Consider the following 5133-nt stretch of genomic DNA (forward strand, 5'->3'; position numbering starts at 1 on the left):
TGGGGTCCACCAGAACCTCCTGCTTGACTCCTCTTGCACGGCTAAGCCGTCAGCAGAGAGTTCGGGGGCTCCTGCAGGGAGCGCATCTTCCCCCTCAGGGACTTCCCCGGACTCCTCCCTGAGAGTCTCACCTCCCTCTGCCACTGACGGAACAGACACCTCCCTGGGACTGTCACTTAGCCCACCCTTGGGGTTGCTAGTTCCCTCAGGAACTGGTGTGTGATCACCCTCCACTGGGGACTCTCCCAGGGCAGCCAATGGTGTGGCTGTCTCTTGGGGAGTTTCTAACCCTTCCCGTCTAGCCTTTTTGCTCTGCAGACGTGTCACCGCGTTAATGTGGTAGGGCTCTAGCTCTAGGGCCTGGTCCACCTCCCGGTGCAGGAGTTCTCGATTAAGTATATCCCGTCCCACCAGGACGGGAGCCGGAGCCCCTTCCAGCACACCCATTTCTACATGCATCGTGCAGCCTCTCCACTCGAGGGGTGACTGGGTTACCGTATCTCGAATGGTGGAGACCCCACCCCTTGAATGGTAAGGGTCCTCCCAGGGATTATATCTGCAGGTGCAACTGGGTTGGCATCGATTAACGTCACGCTGGGCCCCGTGTCCAGTTCCCCAATAAGGGTTCTCCCATTGACCGTTATCTTGGTCTGGTGGGCGGCCATCACCTCCTCTGGGTTTGTGATCCTGTAGCAACAGGCACGCCCCTCAGAGGGGCTCGGGCCTCCCCCCTCACTGCGTACAGCTGTTGCATGTCTGACGGGCTTGGGCTTGTTGCTTAACTTTGGGCAGCTGGGCTTGATGTGGCCCGGCTCCCCGCAGTTATAGCACCCCCTCTTTTCCCAATTGGGGTGTTTGGTCGAATCAGGGGCCTCCTTCCGCTCGGTCTGGGACGGCCCCTTTTCCCCTTTTGGACCTGGCCCTCCCCTCGCCCCTCTCTGGACCCCTTTCTGTCCCTTTTCAGAGTAGGGAGGCTTCTTGTCTGACCCCTCCCGGTTAAGCAACAGCTGATCCGCAATTTCAGCGGCCTCAGGGCCGGTGTTGGGGCCCCTGTCCTTGACTAGGGTTTTAATCTCCCTTGGACATCGGTAGTAAAATGGGTCCAGCACCATAAGATGGAGCAGCTTCTCTACAGTGTCAGCCTTGGCTCCCTCTACCCATTTAACGAGTGCATCCCACAACAGGGCCATAAAATTAGTCATGGACTTCTCGGGCTGTCGGACAAGATTCAGGATTTTTTTCCAAAAATAGTCCGGTCCTAACTTGAACCTTGAAGCCACGGCCTGCTTAAAGGTATCATAGTTTTCAGCTGCGTCTGTGGGCAGGCTGTTCAGGACCGCCGCCAGGTCACCATCTACCAGAGCGGCGATGTGCAGCATGTACTGCTCCTCGGGCACCTTCTAACCATCGGGCTTGCTTTTCAAAGATGCTGAGGAATACGTCGGGGTCATCTCCGGGTCAGTAGCGAGCGAAGGCTGAGGAGTTCGGTCTGGGGCGTTCCCCGGGCGCTCGCGGAGGGCTCTCACCTCCCCCGTTGGGCTGCTGACTAGGTGCCTCTCGCTGTGCTGTCTTCTCCACCAGCTCCATCTTTTTAAGCTCCAGCTGGGCCTCCATCTCCCTCTTTTTCAACTCTATCTCTATCTTTGCCTTCTCCAGCTGTGCCATCTCATGCTGGGTCTCCATCTCTATCCTTTTCAATTCCAGCTCATACCTGAGCTTGCTCTGTCGCTCCCGCTCTTCAGCGTCTAGCCGCATCTGGTACTTCCAGCGCTCCTCCGTAGGGGGGGATCCCTCGGAGGGCCGTGGACTTGGCGTGCGGGGATGTGATTCTGGGGAGGACTCAGGAGTTGGCGAGTGTGGAGGCTGCTCTATGGCAGAGTCATGGTCGCACAGGAGTTTAATCAGTTCCTCCTTCTTTAGCCCTTTCTTCACATGAAGGCCTCTCTCTTTCGCCAGCTCTTTCAGTTCACGCACGGTCTCTTGGGCGTATGCTCCGCCATGCTGGCTATCTACACTATCCAGTCGACCGGATGCCAAATTAGAAATTGTTTGCTCAAGAGATTTCAGTGACTCTATTACTCTTCCCCAATTATGCCTGTAAAACAGCAGGGTATTCAGATCCCACATCTACCGCCACGTGTGGAGGGCCAGTGGGGGGGCTCCTGCGTTGAGCCGCCCACCTCCCTGCGCCCGACCCCCTGCCAGGCTCCGAATGCCTCCCTGGGGCGCCTTATGCTTGGCCGACCCCTCTCCTGGAGCACACTCGCTAGCCTGGGGGTAATGTGCCGCCACCACCCCGAGAAGGGACTGTCTCGGCCCTGTGTCCTAGGGGAAACACAGGCCTAATAGTCCGACGGGTACTCAACCTGGTACAGGCACTTGGGGCACTTCCCCAAGTCAGGGGGCAAAAAGCAAAGTCTCCCTTAGTCTGCAGACCTAAGGGGTCTCTTGGGCATACTTTAGACCCACCCCTCAAGAAGTCTCCCACACCGGTCAAAAAGGAGAACTTTATTGATTACAGGGGGTAGGGGAAACTAGGGTACAGGGTTGAGCAATATCTTAGAAATCCTGGAGAGCAAACAGTGGGGCTGAGGTAGCCTTTTGATCACGCATCTGTGTTACTGCCAGCTCGATATCTAATGCGATTGAGTGGCTTACTCACAAGCATCTTCCAGACTTCCCCAGTTTCCCCTCTGGAGTCTGGGGGTTAGAGAGAGAGCTCGGTCCCGATGGCAAGGCTCCTCTGTCTCCCCTGCTTTGCTGCTGCTTCCCCTCATGGCCAAAGAGAGCAAGAGCCTCCTCCCCCACCCAACGTATATAGCCCCTGCGACCTCATTCACCTGGGCCAGTGGAGGTCAGCCCCAGCTGGCTGTCAGCCAACCCATTTGAAATACGTCACCTGTTACCGGGCAGATTCCAGCCCCCCAGGTAGAAACCCCCCACCCAGGTCATTGATGCCAGTCCCGTGGGCAGAGGGAGCAGGTCCCCCCCCCTCAGGACTGCAGCCAGCTCAGGTCACCTAAAGAGACCGGCTGAGGTGTGACTCCTCTGTGCTGGCCCCTCTAATCACAGAGTCACAGGGCAGAGATTTTGGGGAGAAACCAAAGAGGCTTTCTCCCACCGCCCTATCCACGGCGTGTCCTCTCGGCCATCTGCAGAGCTCTCCGTGGCCCTCCGGATGCCCAGGACTGCCCCCGCCACAGTCCGCCGGTCCACTAAGTACTGGTTGCCGGGGACCGGCCTCTGTCGCTGACCTGCTGGACCCGACACTGTGGCTCCTGCCCCTTTGTCTCCTGCTATTTGCAAGCCCTTAACCATATGAGTGGCCCTTCTCTGGACCCTCTCCAGGTTATCCACGTCCCTCTTGAAGTGTGGCGCCCAAAACTGGGCGCAGTACTCCAGCTGCGGCCTGACCAGCGCCCGAGAGAGGGGAAGTATCACCTCCCTGGTTCTGTTTGTCAGGCACCTGCTGATGCACGATCAAGTGCCGTTAGCGTTGCTGATGACTTCGTCACACTGACGACTCGCGCTCATCCTGGAGCCCACTACGACGCCGAGATCCTCTTCCGCTTCCGTGCTGCCGAGCAGGTCGTTTCCTGGCGGTAGGTGTGCTGAACATTTCTCCTCCCCAGGTGCAGCACTTTGCATTTCAACTTCTTAAATCGCATCCTGTTGTTTTCTGCCCATTTGTCCAACCTGCCCAGGTCTGCCTGCAGTTGTGCCCTGCCCTCCGGTGCGTGCACTTCTCCCCACAGCTGTGTGTCATCCGCCAGCTTGGGCACAGTGCACTTCACTCCCTCGCCCAAGTCACTGATGCAGACACTGAAGAGTATCGGTCCAAGGACCGAGCCCTGCGGGACCCCGCTGCCCGCGTCCTTCCAGGTCGACACCGACCCGGCCACCACCGCTCTCTGGGTGCGACCCTCGAGCCAGCTTGCCCCCCACCGGACTGTGTAATCGTCCAAGTCACAGCCTCTTAACTTGTTCACCAGTGTGGGGTGGGATCCCGTATCGACGGCCTTCCTGAAGTCTAACTAAATGACGTCAACCCCTACTCCTGCGTCCAGGTGTTTTGAACCTGGTCATAAAAAGAGACTAGATTAGTCAGGCATGAGCGCCCCCATGCACCAGCCCCACCCCGGGGGCCAACAAGGACCAGGGCCAAGCCCTGCGCGGAGGCCGGAGGGTCCCGCGCCCCGGGACGGGGGGGGGGGCTGGGGGCAGCTCTGCATGCACCGCCAGGGCCGGAGGGAAGCGGGCGGGGGCCGGACAGGCGGGGGCGGGGGGGGGCAGGGAGGGGGCCCTTGTTGCCAGGAGGGCGAGCGGCGTCCCGCACCCCCCCGCAGCCCGGGCCCGCCGCTGAGCCCCCTTCCCCCCGCGCTGACGCGGGGGGTGCGCGGTCGTGGGCAGGGCTCTGCCCCGCCCGCTGCTCCATGGGCCGGGGGGGTCAGGCCGCCCCCAGAGGCGCCGGGGGTGCCGCAGCCCGGGCCGGGGATGGGACCGGCCGGACCAGTGCTCCTGCTGGGCCCCCCCCGCGGGCCTGCTTCCGGGGTCTTGCCCCCCCCACTCGGGGCAGCCCGTGGAGGCAGGCCTGGCGGGGGGGTTAGCGCCCCCGCAGCGGGGCCGGCGCGGGGCTGGGCTCTTTGCAGGATCAGCCCCCCGCCCCGCCCCCAGGCCTCCCCCGGGGGCGGGGCGGCGCTGGGGGCGGGGCCGGAGCGGGCGGGGCGGGTGTCGGCGCCGCCGGGAGCTCCCTCCCCGCCCCGCCCCGCCCCGCCCGTGCCCGGGCCCACACCTGCCCCGCTCCGGCGGCGCCGGGGGGACGCGCGACGGGCTGCCCCCAGCGAGGGGCGGGGCCACCGAGCAGCACCCCCCCCCCCCGGCCCCCACTCCGCCCCCCCGGCCGGCCGGCGCAGGGAGGGGGGGGCAGAGCTCGCAGCCGCCCGCATCCGCCGTGCGGGACCGCCCCGCTCCCGCCTCTGCACGCGGCGTGCCCCCCGCCCGGGCGCCGCTTCCCCGCCGGGCCGCGTGGGGGGGGGAGTGGGCGAGCTGGATTCGTGCCCCTCCCGGCGCCCCCGGGGGCACACGCACGTGCCAGGCGCCTCCTGCCCCTGCGCTCGCGCTCCCCGGGCCGGC

Source organism: Crocodylus siamensis, unplaced genomic scaffold (genome assembly GCF_052110815.1).
Source record: "Crocodylus siamensis isolate JL-2025a unplaced genomic scaffold, ASM5211081v1 HiC_scaffold_403, whole genome shotgun sequence".
Lineage (NCBI taxonomy): Eukaryota > Metazoa > Chordata > Crocodylia > Crocodylidae > Crocodylus > Crocodylus siamensis.